Source organism: Parasteatoda tepidariorum, chromosome X1 (genome assembly GCF_043381705.1).
Source record: "Parasteatoda tepidariorum isolate YZ-2023 chromosome X1, CAS_Ptep_4.0, whole genome shotgun sequence".
NCBI classification, from domain to species: domain Eukaryota; kingdom Metazoa; phylum Arthropoda; class Arachnida; order Araneae; family Theridiidae; genus Parasteatoda; species Parasteatoda tepidariorum.
The window spans coordinates 45,802,354-45,825,540 of NC_092214.1; the positions used below are offsets into that span (position 1 = coordinate 45,802,354).

The 23,187-nt window shown below is 29.7% G+C and overlaps 1 non-coding gene across 1 annotated transcript; it reads right to left on the reverse strand.

The window, feature by feature from the left end:
* Window positions 1-17,615: 17,615 nt before the first annotated feature.
* TRNAG-UCC (transfer RNA glycine (anticodon UCC)) lies at window positions 17,616-17,687 on the reverse strand. Its single transcript has one exon. It is a non-coding gene; the product is annotated as a tRNA-Gly (tRNA).
* Between the last annotated feature and the right edge of the window lie 5,500 nt (window positions 17,688-23,187).

The following is a 23,187-nucleotide window of genomic DNA, read 5'->3' on the forward strand; positions in this document are numbered from 1 at the left end:
TGCTACACCTGCTACTACCTGGTGATTCCATTACGAGCGAACGGTATAGGCTACAATTGATTCGTCTGAGCGGTGCATTACGAGAAAAACGGCCGGAATACGAGCAAAGACAAGGCAAAGTTAGTCTTCTGCATGATAACGGTTGACCTCAAGTCGCAAAAGTCGAAAAAAATTATTTGGAAAAGCTCAAGCGGGATATTTTGCCGCATCCGCCGTATTCGCCGGACATTGCTCCTTCTGATTACTGGTTGTTCCGACGGATGCAGCATGATTTTGTAGATCACCGGTTTACTTCTTTCGCAGAAATCAAAAATTGTTTCCTAACTTGGATCGCCTCAAAAGACGAGACATTTTTTCGAGATGGAATTCAAAAAATGCCTGAGAGGTGAGAAAAATTAGTAGCCAGCGATGGGCATTACTTTGATTAATCTTTTGATTCATTTCGTTCTGAAATAAATGCAATTTCGACCACAAAAAACGGACAGAACTAATTTGTACTCCCAATACATATGTTTATAGCATTTTTAAACAACAGTTTTAAATAAAAAAAGAAAAAGAAATTGAAAGAAATTTGCTCATTTTTTAAAAAAAATTAAAATTTGAAAAATAATTTTTAGTTTCTGAGGAATTGAAGTTTAAAGAAAATGTACATTTAAGATTCGATTGCTTATGAATTATTCAACTAATTTTGCTCAATTTTGTATTTTGCCATGTAAAACTATATTCTTTAAAATAAGGTAAAAATTGTATACCTTACAATTCAAGATTTTTCGCCTATTATTTAATAAAATAATGAAAAATAAGAAATATTTACCAAAATTTATTTTGCATGAAATTATCTTTGGTTAAACGAATTTTATTATTGTGCGCAAAGATTTTTCAATTCGCTTTAAAATGTTCTCGAAATATGGCGAAATAAGCAAAAAGTAAAATTAACATTAAGGGGTCCAAACTTTGGATTACTCTCCTGACCAAACTATGGGGACCATATTTCCCAGATTGCGACTACCCCCTATATCTTAGGGAGTCATAAATCCAATGAAAAAGAAGGTACGTTTGTTTAGAGTAAGTACGTTTTTGTGTCAGATTTCATAACTTAAAATATCGTCTGCATTCATTTAGTTAATATATTCGAGGTCAACTTCACGAACCATTAAATTTGAGTACTAAAACGTGAAGATCTGTTCATTACAACAAAATTTATTCAGGGTGGTCCATTTTTTTAAAAAATTTATTTACTTATTTATTTTTTGGCACTGAATATTGCGCTTTAACTTTATCAGGAAGGCACTGAAAATTAATATCTCAGTTTTCCTCCACGGAACCTATATTTTTAGAACAGAGTTAATTTTTAAAATTGTGGCATACACTGTAAAACATTTTGGTGCATATTTGCAACTAGTTTTGGTGTAGAGGTAAACTAAAATTTTTTACATTTCATGTAGTCACAATTTTTATTTAATTTATGTTTTTCACTGTTATAATTTAATTTATTTATTTATCCAATTTTTGTTTATTTACTTATTGAAAACACATATTTTAATTCACATTAGAATAAATTTATGGCTCTACAGCAAAAACATTTCGTTTAAAAAACTAACACATTTTTAGTAATATATTCACACTAATTCTTTCAAACAATAGTTATTTTGCCAATTTACTACAGTTCTGCACTTAAAAATGTATTTAATTTAGAACAACCAAAACTGGGGTCAACTATAAATCAAGTTTTTACAGTGTGCTCTTTACATTGGAATTGAAAACTTTCTACCCTCCTGAAAGTTGAGCCCTTAATAATGGCAAAAAAGTTTGATTTTGGTTTATGTATCTTAGAATGCGGCAAACTTGCAAATGTGATAAAAAAGTTTCATTAATTAAACTTAATTATTATTTTCAAAATCATTTTTATCAGTGCACAAAATATATTTTTTTTTCTGCATCTTTTTATTATATTTCTTCACATTTTGATCATGATGCAAAATCCACTGAAATAATAAAATATCTATGCACAAAACTATTCGAAAATTTACTTTTATCAAATTTCATACCATTTTTATTATTTTTATAAGTAATTAAAAATGATGACCAACGAGAGTTAAGCCAAATATATTTTTACATTTCAATCCCTTTGTCAGGATGTACAAAGAGAAAAAAAATCTTAAAATATTATTTTTATGTGGTATAATTACACCAAATGCCGTACAATATATATGGCACTAGGTTTCAGGAGATTAAGTAAACGAGTTTTGTAAATTTTATAGAGTGCGTGAGATTTGTCTCGTGAATATGAATTTTCTAGAATGCATGATTGTTTGATGCTTGTATATAGTTCCAGAGAAGTCTTAAAAATTCCAGTACAGATGATTCACAAAATTATAATAAACACTAAACTATAATCACTAAAAAAATTATTTTGTTAATAATGATTTAAACTGGTTTATAATAATTATTCAAAATCATCGTCTTTTTTTTTTTTAACCAAATCTAAATTCGTCTAAGATTATTATCAAACAGCGTGGATCAAAAAATTACGTGTAACTTCTTGAATTATTTAAGCAATAGTAGATTTCAAATCATCAATTTTTAAATTCTTACCTTCTAAACTAGAGATTTTTTTTTAAATATATTCTCAAAAAAATAAATAAATAGAATAGAAAGAAACAGAAGGAATTAGATATGGTAAAATTGTCTTAAGATGAGGCGAGCACCAGAAACTTTGAAGCACGTTCATGTCTTCGTTACTTGCATCTGTGCGGCATGTCCTTTGCATTGCTAACTATGCAGCAAAAAATTTGGCATAATCGTATATTTAGTTTTTAGTACTTTCTATTTTATTCCATAACTATATAGCAGCCGATTAAATTCTGAGTTTACAACTATTAATGTTCTTTGTACCATGTAATTTTGTGTACCTTGTACCTTGGAATTTCGGACCCAAACCAGAGGACAAGGGCACTCCTGGATTAAGCATTTGGAAAAACTAGCCTTTATGGAGGACTTTTTCATGAATCTAACCTGCATTTGCGTTACATGGAGAAGAAAAACACGAAAAACACGAAAAACTTAGCCCGACGACAAGGGGATTCTAACCGCTGATCCGCCTACCACTGAGGCACTGATGAGACCACGTTAGCACTGTGGTCGGTGCAAGTCGGGAGCAGAATTCGTATCAACTAGCCACCTCTGGAATTCGAACCTGGGTCACCTCATAGGGAGGCTAACGTTCTATCCTCTGAGCCACCGAGGCTCAAAGGAATCCAGCTTCGCCTTTTAGAATAGGGAAGGGGGATAAAGGTTGAGCATTTATAACATTGATAGCTATTTGATAGCTGGTAATTCGGATAAAATGAGCAATAAATACTTTGATAAGTTGGCTTTTAATTTTAAAAAAGAACTGTAAAATATGCATTATGCCTTAAAAAGAAAATGTGGCTAAAATTAAGATTATTTTTTCGTATTAACTACAGTAAAGAGTTTTAGCTGTAAAAAATTAAGCACTTCTATTAAAATCATATTTAAAATATAGCTGTTTATGTTTCAGAACAGAGTGAGAGGATATTTAACTTGAAGTTTAAGAAAAATATTTACGCATTGAAAAGATAATATATGAATTAAATTGAACAGTGCATTTAAATTCTCAACTGTTATTCTTTAATACCCAAGCCCATACATAGAATTAATTTGAATTCTCAGCCATGGATCGTGTTAAAACTTTGAACAAAACTTCTCGTCTTCAGAATAAAAACTTTTTCTCCCATTCTGATATCAGTAATAATAAATTTAAAGATAAACAAATAAATAAAATAAACAAACAAGTAGTGCACACCAGCCCCTTTCTCTATTTTCCAATAACTTAAGACACTTTCCAATTCTTCAAAAAAAAAAAAAAACTAAAAACAGAAAACAGTTCCCGGGAGATGTACGTAAAGTAATAAAACTTCTGTGTCGCCAAAGTTGTCAAGGCTTTTTGGAAATCACTGTAGTTAGACGTTAAAGAGAGAGAAATCAAAGCATGGAGAATGTAGGGATAATCGAGGGATTGAAAGAAGATGGAAGTCAGGAGTAATCAAGCAATGCGGCGAGAACAAGGAGACTGCTTTGGGAACAGGGGAATTGAATTGATTACTTATCCTAAGGAGGTCTCTATTTCTTGAACGATCGTAAGGGTTGTAATAAGATACGTCTCATTTATTAGTTGGATTCACTTTCCTGTTAAGCAGTCGGAAACCAATAAGAATCACCGGTTCATCCGGCAGCTGTGACTCTAAATGACTCTAATCTACTAAGTTGGAAGACCATGCATTGAAAACAAACTTTCTGATACCCCATTTGTAGCAGATGTTATCAAATAATTCTTCTCCATTTTTCATGGTGGGCATGATGATTGATTTTTTACGAGTGCATGTGCTGCATGTAAACGGTAGACTTTTCAAGCATTTAATTTATTTATATTTTACTTAATTTTGCGATTTGGCCTTGTTACGTAAAAGCTTCTAACTAGAAAGGTATTTACAGCAAGAAACTGAAACAAATATAATAATGCTTCAGTGTTTATAATAATAGCAGCGTCCAGCATAGAATTGATTACTTATCCTAGGGAAATCTATATTTCTTGAACGATCGTAAGGGTTGTAATAAGATACGTCTCATTAATTACTTATTCACCATTCCTTTAAGAGGCAGGAAACCAATAAGAAGAACCGGTTAATCCGGCAGCTGTAACTCTAATCTACTAAGTTGGAAAACCAAGCATTGAAAACAAACTTTCTGTAAGTCCATTTGTGGCAGATGTTATAAAATATTCCCTCTCCATTTTTCATTGTAGGCATGAAGATTACTTTCTTGCGATTGTCATGTGTTTCATATAAATAGTATACTTTCCTGACATGTGATTTATTAGTATTTTACATAATTTTACGATTCGGCCTTGTTACGTAAGGGTTTTCTAACTAAAAAAAAGTATACAGCAAAAAACTGAGACTAAAATAGAAAAACAATTAAAATCAATGTTCAGAATAAAATTGATTATTTATCTTAAGGTGGTCTCTATTTCTTGTACGATCTAAAGGGTGTAATGAGATACGTCTCATTTATTAGTTAGAATCACTTTTCTATTAAGAACAGGAAACTAATAAGAATCATCGGTTCATCCGTCAGTTGTGACTTTAAATTACTTATCAACTAAGTTGGAAGGCCATGCATTGAAAACAAACTTTCTGATTGCCCATTTGTATCAGATGTTATCAAATAATTTCTCTCGATTTTTATAGTGGGCATGAAAATTGCTTTCTTACGAGTGTTATATGCTTCATATAAACAGTATTATTTTTAAACATGTTATTTATTTATAGTCTACTTAATTTTACGATTTGGCTTTGTTACATAAAAGATTTTAGCTGAAAAGGTGTACAACACAAAAAAAGAGACTAAAATATAAAAATACTAAAACTCAGTGTTCAGCTATGTCCAGCATTGAATTCCTTTTATTGTAACCTTAAGGAGATCACTATTTTTTGAACATCACGAGGGTTGTAATTAGATACATCTCCTTTATTAGTTGGATTCACCTTGCCTTTAATCAACCGGGAACCAATGCATTCACCGACCTATCTAGCTGCTGAGATTAAATGACATTAACCTATTAAGTTGTAAGACCATGCATTGAAAAGTAATTTTCCGATAGACATAGCTCATTTGTAACAGATTTTAATAAATAATCTCACTCCGCTTTTCATTATGCGCATGAAGATCTTTTTCTTACTAGTATAAAGTGTTTTACTTGAACACAGTAGGAAGTGAGTTGTACCTTTTCACATGCTAATTCTTAGCTTCGTTAATTAGTCAAATTTATAACATAAAGACAACCATTAAATACACAAACGTTCTCTCCAGTAAAAAAAATTTTTCAATGCAAACAATTTTAAAGTAAACATTTTGCCTGTCTCTTAAAACAGAAATGGAAAGCCTGCACCTGCATCTTGTTATACTTTAGGACAGTTTTCTTTGAACTAGTTTTAAACCAAGAAACAAATATTTCATTTTGCAAAGCATTTAATTAAGAAAATACATATTGTAGAAGTATTACACAAAGAATAAAATATTCAAGCTTTATTCTAATGTACTATAAAAACAGTCAATATAAAATCCTGATGAATGAAGCAAATATGAGCCAGTAAAACACACAGTTTCCTGAAGCATTTATTGGAATGTTAAAGTACAGTGCGCAAAAAAAAGTGAACACCAAAAATTACTTTTTTTCCTATTAATCAAATTTTCACCATACGTACTGGGACTCATCTTAATAATTCGAGGACCTAATCTTAAATACCTAATTAATAAGTTTAGACGATATTTTAATTTAAGAAATCAGACACGGAAACATATTTTCTTCTGTATATATATATATATATATATATATATATATATATCACTTAAAAAAAGCACCAAAGTTATTGTAAACTTATAACTTAGGACGAATCTTAAAGAATAACAAGCTTTTGTATCTACACGGGGCTTAAATAAAATCGAAATCATGTTAAATCTAAACAAATCATCATTATTTTCTTATAATTCAAACATTTAAGTATCTCTTCTTCTATAACCAAATTAAGTTCAGCTGAAAAATTTCACAAATCCATATTCTGAAAATTAAAATATAATAAAATGAATTACTTTTAATTAATTATATTTCAAAAACATTAATTCAGTACTTCGGTTGATAAATTTTACTATAGGTTATATCACTCGTTACTGTTTCCTAAATGTACTGTTTATTTATATGTTTTTTTACTCCTTACTCGGGTTTTATTTATAGCACTCTGGTCTTGACGAGATTCCAAAAGCATACTTCTGACCACTATTTTGAGAAAATTAAGTTCAACTTAAAAATTGTTTTCGTATAATTTTATTTACGCAAAAAGCTGTTGCGTTACATTCCATTCCAGAACTTGTTTGGTCCTAAAATTCGGCCCTGGCTCATAGGCAGTTTTGTAAAATCCTGTTTTTCCTTTCATAATTGTTTCCTTAAATTACTTTTACACTTTTACTCGTTACATGTTAAATGCGTTGCTCCTTTGTAAAAACCACTAGGGGAAAGGGGGGCACATATGAACAGGGGGCACATGTGAACATGGTATGTTTTACCAATTTGATTTGAAATAAAAAATCTTGAAAAATTTTCAATTGATGACAATACTAGTCCTACCTCTCTGCAAAACTTTCAGAACAATGCTCCAATTTGTTGTACTATTTTGACAATTTCTTTGTATCAGCTGGTGTTGTGTATACTTTTATCACTCGCTTCTTCAAGTGAAAACACAGTATAAATCAACTAATAAGCTAAAATTAACTATTGCAGACCATTATATGAACATTCAGGTAAATTTATGACAGTTATTATTTCTTTTTACTCAATTAAAAATTCTTTATTTTTCAAGTTAGGTTTAAGAAAGATGATGAGGTACTTGTGAACAAAATATGTGGGGCAGATGTGAACAGTTCACATGTGCCCCTACATTGTATTAAGATTATTATCCTCATGATATTATAAGTTTAAAAAAATATGTATGCGTTTAAAATTATTATTATTTACTTTTCCATAATTGATTAATTAATTGCTAATTTTTTCTTTTAAAAATTTATGATTACTAATGGTCATTAGCAAATTAAAAGTTTACTAAAGCAAATTAAAAGTTCACTAATGGTCAAGCGGAAAATGTTGACAATGATCTTAACAGTAGTGCCATCAGTACCTGTCCTACACCAGAATCATTCCGACCATTTCCAAGAGAAGTAAGTAACTTAAAGAAACGAAAACGTGAAAAGGAAAAATCACGCATATTAACTGATACACCTGAGGAAGATAGAATTGCTAAAGCTAAAAACGAAAAGATAGAAAAAATGGAAAAAAAGCATGAAAGAGTATCAGAGAAGAAAGAAAAAGGCTCATTACAACTTCTGAGGAACATGAAGTCGCGAAAAATCCAATTGACGAAATTAACCCAATAAATTCACATAACAAATAAACCCAATAAATTCACTTAGTAAACTACAACCCCATCAATATAATGTGTATCTAAATCTGTTATATTAAAGACTTTTCTCTTCTTTTATATATGATGATTGCTTTGTGTTTTTAACATTGTTCATATGTGCCCCAGGCAAGTTCACATGTGCCCCTCTGTGCCCCTCATAGGGGCACATGTGAACAATTGAAGTCATTTTTCTAAAATATTATAAAGTAAAGAAACATTTTATTGAAAAATCTCAAAAAATTCCATAAGACGAGGAAAAGACTATTCAAACATATGGACTTCTTTACAGAGAGAAATTGATTAAATTTTTGGAAAAATGAAGAAATAAAAAAAATTGTTCACATGTGCCCCCCTCTCCCCTATATGTACAGAACTTTTTCATTTTCACTAATTATATCTTTTTTAACTAATCATCCCACAATTCAAAATTTAACTTCCTTTGTTCTTTACATAAATTCTGCTTTTTAAAATTGTTATGATAATGTACGATATTTTCAATTATACCATAAATTTTAAAACTTTAACGCTAATGATTAAAATAATTTACAATAATTATATTTATGTTTAAATAGAAATTTTATTATTATCTTTAAATTTTGGCTTAACTCTGAGAGATTGAACTGTGAAAAAAATATAAAAAGCTACACTTTTTAGAAAATTCAACAGGGCAATATATTCTTTAAAATTTGCCTTCTGGTGAAAGAAGATAAAGCTTTCACTTGTAAAGCTTTTTCCTAAAAGGAATAAAATTGATATCTATTTTTTGAAAGATCATTGGGTTCAAATGAAATTATGAAATCTGAAAAAAAATATAGAAATACTAAAAGGGTTTTTTTTTCATTCTAACAGAAAATGTTCTGCAAGTTCCGGGATTTATTCTTTTCGACGGAAGAAATTCCTTTCTTCCTTCCACATTCCCTATAAATATATCTTAAGTGCAAACCTGAAGTTTGTCGGCAAAGAAAGTCGACGTAAAATAAGTCTAGAGAATTGAATTGTTGCATAAGCTTAGAAAAGAAAATAGTTTCAGACGTTTTCCTCCCTTATTATGGAAGCAACAAACCTCCAACGTCAACAAATCTGCTTCATCAGCAAGAAAATAAGTCACGAGGTTTTGAGACAGGCATGTCTTTTTATTGTGTGATACCTTCAAGAAGTTTATTCTATCTTTGATGATTGTTTTTCCTAAATTGATTCCACAAACTAAGGGAATGTCCTTTTTTTAGATAAATAGAAATATAGATATCACTCGCGAAGTCATTTGTATAACATGCACTGTATATTATACAAAAAGGTTTAATTTAAACATCATAAAAGCTTGCTTTTATGATATTTAAATTTAACCTACAACTTAGGTTTCCAAAGTATGATATTCTGCCTATCTCTTTTCAGTAGACCAGTGTTCGGCAAATTATGACTTGCTCTTACGAAGTCTTTATCGTCACATGAAACAACACTTTTTTTTAAACGATATGTTGCTTTGCAACAGTTATTTCTGACTGTTAGTTCAAATGTAATATATCATTAGCCAGCGCATCACATGAAACAACACTGTTTTTTAACGATGCCTTTTTGTTAACGATATGTTGCATTGCAACAGTTATTTCTGACTGTTAGGTCAAATTTAACCTATCATTAGCCAGCGTATTTGATGCTAATTCCAAAAATGGCACAAACTGTCATTATAAAGAAAAGCCTTAGTTTTGTTTAAAAAGAAAGGCGCTAGTGATCAAATTTTTTAATATTTAAAAATTTACTCCATAGCTGCATAATATGGGCTCATAAAGATGTGCAAAAATTGAGAATTATTCATGGATTTTGATAATTTTCATCACGTGGACGAATTTTGCCAAATCGGTGATATTTAGAAATCGTTTAAAATACACTCTATAACAAAAAAAAAAAAATCGACGCACCAAGAAGGAGTTGTTCGATTGAAACGAAAATTGATGGATAAGAAGACAATGTACAGAATAGTAAATGATTAAAATTTCAGAATAATTGAATAATTTATTGCAGAGTTACAGTAACAAGTTCAATAAGGTGTTGACCCGCCTCTAGCCTGGATACAAGCTGCCACACGGCGTGGCATAGACCGATAAAGCTCCCGGATGGTCTCTTGCGGTATTTCCTGCCAAATTCGATCCAATTGTCGAACGAGGTCATCAACATTCCGTGCCAGATGCAATCGCCTTCCCATCATATCCCAGACATGCTCGATGGGAGAGAGATCTCGTGATCTGGCAGGCCAAGGAAGAGTTTGACAAGCTTGCAAACAGTTCATAGCAGCACGTGCCATACGTGGTCTGGCATTGTCCTGTTGAAAATCCAGCCCAGGGTGCTGCAAAAGGAACGGTAGCAAAACAGGTCTTAGGATGTCGTCGACGTACCACTGTGCAGTAAGTGTAGCTCTAATGACGACCAAAGGGGTCCGGCTGTCAAAGGAAATGGCACCCCAGACCATAATGCCTTGTTGAGGGCCGGTGTGGCGTGCAATAGTGAAGGCAGGATCCCCCTCTGCCCTGTGCGTCTCCAAACACGTCTTCGATGATCGTCAGGACACAGTTGGAAGCGGGATTCGTCGCTAAAGACTATACGTCCCCAGTCGGCATCATTCCAGCCTGATCGAGCGTCGATTTTTTTGTTATAGAGTGTAAATGTTAGAAATTTTTAAAATACATGAAGAAAAGAATTCTGTTAAAATTACTGCACTAAATAAAAAACATAATTCTGGTAAATAAAACCAAAATATACTGTATTTAAACCATTGATTTGGTAATTTTTCCACTCATATAGTAGCAGTTTACCGGAAATTAAGGTTTTCAGAATTATAGCTCTGATTTCTACACAATTAGTATAAAATACAAAACTGAAAGGTAAATATAATCGAATAGTTCTAATGCCATGCTCTAAGGTATCGTGAAAAAATTACCAAATTTTATCACATTCGATCAGACAGATGTTACAATCAGACAGATTTCTAACGCATTATATCGATGGGAAAATACAAATGAAGCAGTATTTTTCCTTAATGCAGAAAATAATTATGTATTTAAATATCGAAAAACTGATTAAAATTTGTGTTTTTATTAATATTTAGGGTAATTGTTTCTAAACTAACTACCTTCTTAGAACTTCCAGGGAAAATATGTATTTTTCAATACAAAATAAATATCAATTGCCATTTATTATGTCACATTGTCAAAATATATCAATAAATATATTTTTGCATTCCGAAATCGTTTATGTTTTATTGTCAGCTTACTACCTCAGTAAGTGGGATAGAATGAGAAATTAAAATTTTTTGTTGGTTTTATTGATTTTTTTGTTATGGAATAATACCACTTAGTTATTATTACTGTCTAAACAATACAATATGTTCCACATAACAAAAAGAAATGAATAGTGAAATTTATGCAAATAATTTTCTAAAAAAATCTCCAAATGCTTCATTCGTCTTTATTAATACATATTTTCCCAGAAATTACTTCCAGTTAAAAAAAACTATTAACCAAAAAGCTGAATGACTATTTTTGAGTAGAAGTTAGTTAAATTTTGGACTAAAAGTTTCATTTTACCAGTTTATTTACTTGAAACCTTTGTTTTTTTGTAGATTTTTTATTGGTTTATTAAATTTTCCTTATGAAATATATATTTAAATTAATGTCTGAATTTATTTATTTTCCGAAAGAAATATACTAGATTTTCCTTACTAGAAAAAAAAACTCTTTATTAATTAAATATCAGGCAAACTGAATATAAACTATTGGCTTGAGTTGCTTGTAAATATGCCAAAAGATGTGTATCAACAGTTTTGAATTATGTAAAATACTAATTTCTACCGTAAATTCCATACTGAAAAAAATTAAAATATAAAAGCGAATTTTTTTGGCTAATGAGTCACAAAGCAGAAAGAAAAAATTATACAACAGCAACCTCTTAAACTATAAAGCAAAATACAGATTTAAAAACGCATTTATTGTTTAGATATTTAGCAACCTGTAATAGGCCAACTAACTTAAAAAAGGAAATTTAAATTTTTTTTTTAACTTGTGATAAAAAAAAACATTCGTTTTTATTTTTACTTTTTTAAGAGTTGATGGTAATATGGCTAAAGCACTGAGTTGTAATTGTGAAAAACTGGAATTCTATTCCCTGTGGTGGCTTGTATCTTGTTAGCAGCTTTAGATCGATGGCTATCGGCTTGTCTGGGAAGTACAAACAACACTGACACTATCGTGCCGTTGATTAAGAAGACTCCTCTGGCCCACAACGGACTGTTGTGGTTATACGCTACTTTTTAGTGCTGTTATTTAAGCCTCTAATATACCAAATGTAAAATTTATCAATTAAAGAGCCAAGAAGTGAAAATTTATACAGCTGCATCGTCTTCAGGAAAATAAACTGCAGAACAAAATACAAATTTGGAAGCGCATTTATTGACTAAATATTTAACAGATATATGACGCATTTATTATTCGGAAAATAATCTTTAATTATTATTATTATTCTTTTTTTTTTTGATTTTTGGGGAAAATAATATTTTTTTTCGAGCCAGGTTAAGGCACTTATCTGTTATTATGAAAGACTGTCATACTATTCCCTGTTTTGGGTTGCAAATAAACCAGCTTCCGATTGATGAGTAAAAACTTTTCCGGGAAGTAAAAGCAAAATTTGACCACATTACCACCTTCATGCTGTTGGTTACGAAGACCCCGACACCCTCAACGGCTTATTGCGGGTATGCTCTACATTTTTTTGTTATAATTTAGTTCTTTAAAATAATTTGTTCAATCGTGATAATAACCTATAGAATATAATAGAAGAAACTTTTAACTTAACCAAATAGTATGCCTACACATTATAGATCTAATTAATTATTTAGAGGAAACTAGAAGATACTTAATCAGCTTTTTTTCTGGGGGGGGGGTCAGCCATCTGTATCGGCGATTCCGAAAAAAGTAATCGAAGAATTTGAAGACGTTCAGAAATCAGGACATTTAGTAGTTTAATATTTATTAATTAAATTAGTATATCATGAAAACGTATATGAAAATTTTTTATAATTCTAATGTCTATAAATTAATGCTGATTTTCAATAGGTAACGTTTTTGTTTTTGTAGTTGTTGATTTACGTCTCACTAGAGCTGCACAATGGGCTATTGGCGACGGTCTGGGAAACTTTCGGACAGGTCTTGATATACCATAATGTTTGAAAACTAACGACATGCGTATATATTCTTAAAAACAGGATCCTATTTTTATTTAAATTAGAATTTAAAATAGCGATTAACCCTATGACACAGAATTTTTATTAAACACATTTTTCATGTATTTATTCATTCTTATGTGTTAATTTAGGTCAAAATAATTGATAAATATAATATATAGCATTTTAATAATTTATGGGCATGAAATACAGCAAGAGACACCGTTGTCTTTTTCTGCGTTAAATGTGAAATATTCCAAACACGGCTCACTTCCAAACAATAATTTTCAAACTTACACTTATTTGCAGTTATTTAAATATATTTAAAAAAAAAAAACAGAAATTCCTCATTAAAATTTTTTTAATTTACGAAATCAATTATTGATAAATTTTTGAATATGAATCAAAAGATAATTTTCCAACTACTTTTTTTGGATTTTATATTTTGCTGCAAATATAAATTCGAAAATGTAATAATTTATTTTTAGTAACTATTAAACTGTTTCTTATACTTTATAACCGTCGTTGAACAGTCGACCCAATTTTATGGGTTTACGGCTACTAATGTTCAACTCCGTAGCCTTGTAATTTCGAACCCAATCCAGAGGACAAGGGAACTCCTGAATCAATTATTGGGAGAAATTTCCCTTCATGGAGGACTTTCTGATGGAGCTAACCCTCATTTGCATTACATGGAGATGAGGACCACGGGAACCTCTCACGGTTAGCCTGACGGCAAGGGGACTCTAACCCATGATCCGTCTACCACTGAGGATATTTCGTGTCAGCACTGTGGTCGGTGCAAGCCGGATGCGGAATTCGTCTCGACTGGGATTCGAACCCGGTTCGCCTCATTGGAAAGCAAACTCTCTATCTCTTGAGTATCCCCCTAAAATAGCTAAAATAAACCAAAATATATTATTATTTGTAATTAGAGCGTCAGAAAAAAATATAAAAGGGGCACCGGTTTCCAATCTGCTCTAAACGGTTAGGCAAATACTTCCAAAAATAGAGAATTAGATCTTTGACAAGGGTTGACAAGGTTGATAAATAAAAGTTTGATTAGGATATTTTACCCTACCTACCATATTCACAGGACATGGTGTCCAATTTATTTATCTCACTACAAAAATATTTTAATGGGAAAACTTCATTTATTTAGTTGTTAAAGCTTCACTTATAAAACATTTTCAATAAAAAACCTACAAGTTTCTGAAAGGGCGGTATTTTTAAGTTAATAACTGAAATATGAATAAAAGTTGCGAAACATATTGGCTTTTATACACTTTAATAAATGTTGACCGCATTTTAAATGTGCTGCATTTCATTTTTTCTCCAAAATTGGCACGGATTTTCCAAACAACCCAATATTTATAAACCAGGATTTTTTCTCTGAACTTCCTTTTTCTTTCTTCCTTTTTTAAAAAAAAATATCTCGATTTATTAAATACAAAATAAACCAAATTAATATGAATATACATTTCAGAGTTAAGGAAATTGCTTAGAAGATGTTATAAACAACTAAATAGATGTTAAAAGTTCATAATGTTAAAGATTATATCTGTCTCGGTGATTAGAACGATCATGCATTAACGAATTCTGTCATGTCTTTCTGACAGGATCTCAGGGACAAAATGTCAGTAACTTTCACCTGCACAAGGCAAGTTCAGGCATTCACGCCTACTCACTCCTTATTTTCATTTAATGAATTCAACGAGTCGGTGAGATTTCAGGAACTTCGACACGTGTTAGGGAAATTAGTTTCCTCGAAGTTTGAAATAGGGGGCCGTGGTTTATGCTTTCCCAATTGACAGGGTGGTGGGGATAGCAGCTTGTAAAGGAATTTCTAAGGGGATCTTATTTTGGCCTCTATCCAAGCTATTCTTTCTACTTCACTGATCTTAATTTTACTCTCCAATGTCTCCAGTATTTATGGGATAACAAGAATCAAAATGCTATCCCAAGCAAATCGATCGGATAAAATTTTTCTCAAGTAATGGATATTAACAGTAAGTATTTATCGAAAATTGATTTTAATCTTAGATTCATGAAATTAACTTAATAGTTAAATGAATTCATGTTCTTATTCAATACTCAATAAACTACGCAGCAAAAATACCAATATTTTAAATTTTTTTATTAATTTTTTTTACGATAACACTCTTAGAGTAAAGGTTGGTCACATTTTTTGATAAAATGTTAAAGCTTCATTTTTTTTAAAAATTTACAGAAAAATAACTTTAAAATAAACGAAAAATTATTTTGCTTCATTGTTAAAATGAAAGAAAGGTCGATTCGAACATGAAGCTCCTCGTCAGGCCTTTCTACTTTTCTGTTAGTTACGAAGTCTCTTTCCAGATTTAATTCTGCTTCCATTTCCACCATTCACACGTTGTCGTCCAGGGAAGGAGCGTTGTGTTCGACAAAGAAGCTTTCCAAATTTTCTATTGGTAACGAGGCTCCTTTCCAATTTTAATTTCTTCTTTCGTTTTTACCATCCATGAATTGTCTTCCTGAAAAGGAGATCCATGTTCGACCACTAGAAGCATTTTTTTTCTATTTCAAAATAAATAATAGTAAAAGAAATAGATTTAAATTACACAATTTTTTTCCTGATTAAACATTAGACGAATATTTAGTTAACTTAGTATTGAAAGAATAAAATATACCTTTTTATTCTTTATATAATATATTATTTAAATTCGCCAGCATTTATTAAACTGCATAGTAACGTGTAAGAAAAAAAAATCCAATTATGTTATTTTAATGAATTTAATATGTATATTTTCTAAAAAAAACCACTTTAGTACTTAATCTAACTATTAGTACATATTTAAAAATTAAATAGCAGTTAGACTTTTTTGGGGGGATAAAAAGATTTTTAAGTATTCTTAAATGACGTTCAAATAATGTGCTATAAAATATATTTTTTTAAACAAACTCTCTTTGAGAAAATATTTGCTTAAGTCTCTTAAGCGTGACAAATTCTCTTAACTGACATTAAGAAAGAGTTACTTATACATAGACATGTTCGTAAAATTAATTAGTTCCATCACTTGGGAAAAGGGGTTTAAGACGCCGTGCATATTTCATGAAATGACAGTTCAAAATTTTTAAACTAATACACCCGATAAAATAAAGAAACATAATTAACTTTGCAGTAAAAGTTGGATAAGAAAATTTGCATTATTCTAAATAGTATTTAATTTGAATTTAAGAAAAGATTTTATTAAAAGCGTATGTTTAAATAAATGCAGATGAATTTCACACTTTTTCGCTGCAATTTTATTTTTCATTTTACCATTAATTAACTTCTAAGTTTTAGAAAGTCTGAATTATTTTCATTTCGTTAATTTAAAATTAGATATTTATTTTTATCAAATCTATGTAAGGTCAAAAATTTTGATTCACTTATTCGATAAATATTTTAAATCATTAAAATTATTAATCATGTATTGTTTAATCACTTTGTAGAAGTAATACAACTAATATATCTAGGTTCTTTAATTATTTAATTAAAAAATAGTTGGTAATTAAAATTAAATAATAAATTGATTGATATCAGATTTAGTTATAATTTTATAAATAATTTGAAAATTATATACCAAATAATAATTTAATATAGAATTTAATAAGGTACAAAATAAAGACAAATTAATCTAAAATTCGAGATTTTATATTTATCAAATCCATGGAAGGTCAAAATTTTTCATCCACTTATTTCATAAATAATTTAAATAATTCAAATTATTAATCCTGCGTTGTTTTGTCATTTTGTGTAATTATTGCTAGAAATATATCTAGGTTCCTTAATTAATTAATTAAAAAATAGTTTAATAATAATTTAATATAGAATTTAACAAGATACAAAGCAAGTTACAAGATTGAAAATAAGTGATTTAATTTTGATCCCTTACTTAGAATGAATGCAAACTTAAAAAGTTTGAAGCATAGTTAAGCAAAACTGAAACTAAGCTAACAAAATTCTTAATTTTTTTGTAGACTGGTAGAAAATTGAAGAAATTACTGAACACTTTTTTCACAAAAATGTCTTTACAATTAATCTTACATCATCAATCTTAACGTGTTTACTATATCCCCAAAACTTACTTGAAATTCGTAGAATAGTGAAAAATGTATAAATATATTTTATTTTTTTATTTATTATTTAAATAATGCACATTTAGATAGTTTGCTTGCTTATTTACTTATTCATTTATTTTTTTTTTTTTTTGGAAAAATAAACAGGTTTCATTTTGAAGAAATATTCCGATTAAAATTTTTTAATATTTTCTCCTTTATGTATATTTTATTATCAAATGATTCATACCCTTATATTAATCTGTTAATATAATACAAAACAAAAAATTGTCTGCGTCGGCCGGGAGTCGAACCCGGGTCAACTGCTTGGAAGGCAGCTATGCTAACCGTTATACCACCGACGCTTCGAGATAAGCAAAAGAAGAAGCTTTCACGTTTATAAACATCCAGGTCAATTTTACTGGTGTGATGCTTGTTAGATGATTCGAAAGAGCAGTTTCTCTTAAATTTCATTTTCTCCAAACTTGTTTTCCGTTTGCTTCCTCTTTGTTGAAAAGGCCACGTTCTCTTTAAAGAAGTGAGTTTCAATAGCTAAAAACGGACTGTTTTTTTTATACTAATTTTTTTGGATAAAATTCTTGATTTCAAAATACATAAAAAAAAGATTAATTTACCTTTGCCATATTCTGAATGATTTATATTGTAATAAAATGTTTTATAAATAAGGTACGTAAAAGTAACCATTAAGTTCTCCAATTTCCTAAAAATTTAACAGTGTACAATATATTATATATAATACTTGAGTTCAAAATACATAAAAAAAAGATTAAATTTTTTCCATACTTTGAATGATTCATATTATAATAAAATGTTTCATAAAATAATGTAAAAGAAAACTAAATACGGCACATAAAAGTAACCATTAACTTCTCCAATTTCCTAAAAATTTAACAGCGTATAATACGTTACGAATGTAATCCCTATTTTACGCACATTTTTTAAAATCCTATTAAGCCGAATATTAGTTTATTCAATGAAAAATGTCCTAATATTCTTCACTGTTTAACTGATCAAAAAATAAATTTAAAAAAATACATACCACGGAAGCAAAATTATTAGTAACCTACGAACTGGAAAAGTTTTGTTTGAATCATTTAAAATGTTTTTTTTTTTTTTTTTTTTTTTTTTTTTTTTTTTTTTTTTTTTTTTTGAGAAAAGATCGAGGGCACAAGTATGTAAAGCACTGTTTTAAGAAAACGCTTTTTATATCCAAACACTAATTTTTTTAATAATATACTTATTTGTCTACTTATTATTTGTAAATTTATTAATTATAATATTATGCTTATAATATTTGTTTATAAAGGCGAATTGCGTGCCTCGAAAATATTCTTAAATTTTAATTCTATCTATCAATTTTAAAATAGAAAGCAGAAATAGTTAAAATGCGATATGTTTTTCTTTAGTTGCAATGAGCACTTCTGTTTTGATATTGATTCCATAGATTGGTTCACTTAATTTTGATTTCATCATCAATTAACCAAATTTTTATAGCATTATTGAAGATGATATTTCTTTAGTTACGCAATATGTTTTTACTAAATACCTCTTGAAAATACTCCATAGTTGGATTTAAAATTGATGAATATCTATGCCAATCAAGCTAACATTATTTGAATTTTTAGTATGAATCTCTTGACCATTTTAAATTATGATAAGGTACCAAATCATGTCGAAATTCCTTATCAAACGTTTAAAAAATATTAACAATTATGTTTAAGTGCCTCGTCAAATGTCTAACAAAAATTTACAATCTTGCACTGTAAAAAACTTACGATCGGCAAAAAGAACTGGCACCCAGGGTGCTTCTTCCGTAAAATCCATTTTTATAGTAAAGTTTTATACTATAATTTTTACAGTATTGTTTATTTAACTACAGTGATTCAGTGATTTTATAACTAGTAACGCACTAGTAAATACTACTATAAAAATTACAGTTTATCAGATTCTTTTTCCCGTAAAGTTTAAAGGCAAAAATGGATATAAATGGTGAAAAGGAAAATGTTATTTTGGAAATGGTAAAAAGTAACAGCAGTGGTAAAACTGCGGGTACTTTTAATCGTAATTTGATTCACTATTTTTCACAGTGTACGCCATAATAGTCATATACGCTTGTTAAATTAATCATGCCTTCAATGAACTTTTAGTATCACTTGCCGAGGGGGAAAAAACCAAAATATTTGTTTCAGATGGTGATTTGTAGTTTATTAAAAAAGCTCAGGTTTAAAAGCAAAATAATAGAAACTAATTTGCCCCATTTAATCTACACAGTATAATAAAAAAAATTGGCTCTATCGCTTCAGAAATGACTTTAATATTTCAAATTAAACTATTAAAATTAATATTGAAGTAACACCCAAAAAAAAGAATTTAAATAAAGACCGTGAAAGAATTTCCAGCGAATTGATTTTAAGAATTCTTAATACTTTTGACTTAAACTAATTAGAAAAGCCATGCAACTGTGCTGATAAATTAAACAACAATTAAGGTTATTCCAGACTTTTGACCCAAGTTTGAAAGCCATTCTGTCCACGAATTTAAATTAAGAATGATGTTTCCATACTTCCCTCTTCAGAAGCATGTGCTGGCATAATTTAATTATACACTTCGCCTAAAGAAACCCTGTCATATACGATGCTATAACGATGTCATAAAGTCTTTACGCCGATGAGTTGCTCGCACTACAAACGTATTGCTGAGGCAACTAATTTGAATTAATTGCCTTAGAATTCTCTCATTTCTGTGCTGCTAGGGTTCACTAATGAGATATAATATTTTTAAGGCATTTTAGGCTTTAGAAAGTTAAATTGATGATGCACGAAATTCATCAGAATCATTTATATGAAACTAAGCCTTTTATCTCTCAATATAACTAGTCCGAGTAATGAAAAGGCAATATTTTATTCTTTAGAGGAAAATATATCATCTTTAAGCTTTGAAACAGATCTGGTATATCGGGAAATTTGTTTTTAAAAACCTTATTTAGCTTAAAAAACTCCGGATCAAATATATGTATATATATATATATATATATATATATATATATATATNGCATTTCTAGAATATACGCAGAGGGTATTGTTTACTAAAACTTCGTTTAAAATAATTTTTTCTGTCAATAATTTGTTTGTCCCATGAAAATCTGTCATTTTCCTGGCTACTTTTATTTAGTGATTTATAACCAAAATAGATAGCGCCAGCAATCAATATCTTATGTTCATAGATAGATTAGATACCATCCTATCTGAACATGCCTTGTTGCATGAATAAAGAACCAACTTTCTGGTTCAAAATCTATTTCAAAAAATTTTTCAAGGTGAGTAGGTTTTCATGCTGTCATTTTCCTGTCTTCTTGAAATCATTAATAATATAAACTGCATATATTTATCAGAGTTATTTCAAGAAATCCTGTTGTTTCTGTGGAATGTAAACGTCTTAGGCCAAAATGTTAAATTAAAGTAAAGTTAAATGCTATAAAATGGCAAATTTGTCATTATCCTGGCTGTCATTTTCCTGGCTTATGAGTGCCAGGACATTGAAGTGTTACTAGAAAATTTTTTAAGCAGTTGAATGAAACGAGAGAAAGCAAATATTAACCTAATACCAAGTTTATGTAATATTGTAATATGTTTGAATGTAATCAAAGTTATTATTTTTATTTAAGGATTGATTATTATACACCATTTTATTCTGTACATATCAGCAACAGAAACATTTTTTATTCTTTCTACAGTGGATAAAAAGAAAATTAGTTTAAGCAATTTATGGGCCATCTCACATAGAGGCTTAAGTTGAATTACTTATTATTAGCTTAAAATGACTGTTTTTTAAACTTCTAAGCTAATATGTCATTTTCCTGGCATTCAGGATTTGGTGAATTTCTATTTTTTTCTTTTTTTCTTGAGCAAACATCAATAAACTACACTGCTGTCTGTAAGATATTAATAAATGTAACTAAATGAGTACACAAAAAAAATTAGATTATTTTGAAGACTTTAAATTTGAAGAAATTTTGGATCCGAATTGTCGTGTTTCCAAAGAATCACCCATATAGTACAAGTAAAAATCCAATTTATCGTAAAATCAATTTTTACCATAAAATATTGTACCGTGCCATATCGTAATTTATTTACCTTAATTTTTATACCTTACCGTATTATTTTTGCAGTAATATTTATTTAGTTGGAGAGATTCAGGTTGCTTACTGTAACTTTTTTTGTAAAAATTATGGCATAGCAGATTTTTTTATTTTTTGCATCTATTGTTTGGTAAAAATTGTTTTTACTGTAAAAAGGACCGGAACTCTGGGTGCCGGTGCTTTGAACTGTAATTTTCTTACAGTGTATTTAAAAAATGCTACTATTTTAGTCGAAGAATGTAAGAAAATAAGTAGTGGTTTCTTTAAAAAAAAAATTATCATTTATCACAAATTATTAAAAGAAATATAAATTTTTTTATCAAAGAATGTAGCAACTCTTTTATTTTGAGATCTTATTATCTTTCGCTTACTTAAAAGGAGTAAATATTTTTTAAAAATGTAACATTTCGGTCAGGGAATATAGTAAAAAAATTGCTTTTCGAAACCTAATTTTACCTTTGGCTATGCATATCTCTGCTGCATGATTTAATGTAGAATTTCTCATATAAAAATTTAACAATGCGAAATTAACTGGAAAAACTAATATTATAACGTTAAAATAAAATTATAATTCTAAAGACAATGTTTCAAACTTTCATTCAAAAAATAATTTATATGAATATTAAATAATAAATATTTACGCCATTTTATATAATTTTCTACATATTGCCTCTTATTACCTCTATATTACCTCTTTTCTACGTATTACTCTTTAAACATATTGTAGCATTCTCGCTAACTACTCTTTCCGAAAACTTTGATCCTATACTTAGTAGAAAAGTCCCTTTTCAGAGACAAGTGAATATCATAGTTTTCAATGGAAAATTGTCAAGGAAACCTTACGAAAGTGGGTCCTAGAATGGAATGTGGCAATACTAGCATGAATCCCTTTTAGAACCCATTTGCAGTTCAAGAAAGAAATTATTAACATCTGTCTGCAATACACAGTAACATCGACTTCCCAAGCTTCCAATTTAGTTGTTGCTCCGAAATGGTAAGCGAAGACCAGACTCGGAATTACCCTTCACCCAAATCATATAACAACTTTTTTCTTACTTTACACCCACACTGAATCATAGAGTTTTTACCATCTTTGGTTATGAAACCAGCGTAATATAAGACTTAACGTATCTTGTCAGTCTAGGTAGTCCCAAATATTCTCTATTGTATTTAAGTCTGGAGATCGAGCTGGTCATACCATTCGTTGCACCCTCAAGCTAGTTCTAAGCAAACAAAACTTTATGAGGTTACGTATTATCATCCATCAGAATGGAACATTGGCATATGGTTCTCGTCCCAATATTCCCACCATTCATATACCACCGCCAGCATAACTGTAGTTTACAGTAATGTTCAGCTAGTTTGTGAAGATTACAGAAGCCCAATTGCTGCCTGGACCTGGAAACGGATTTTTTTGCTTAATATAAACTAGCAGTTCTATATTTCCAGTTTCGAAGGAACACACAGAACAGATGGCTGTGTATCTAAACCTTCACTTCGCTTCAATCTTCAAACCCTACTACTATGGATCAAACTTAACTACTACTACTAAAAAAACTACTATGGATCAAACCATAACTACTAAGGAAATTTTTGATCCTGACAAAATGATCTAAAAGAGTGCCTTTCTTCTTTAGGGTCAAAAGAGGTGAGGAAAGATCTCCCACAGGTGTTGTAACTCGTGATTGGTCTGAAACATGTGTTCA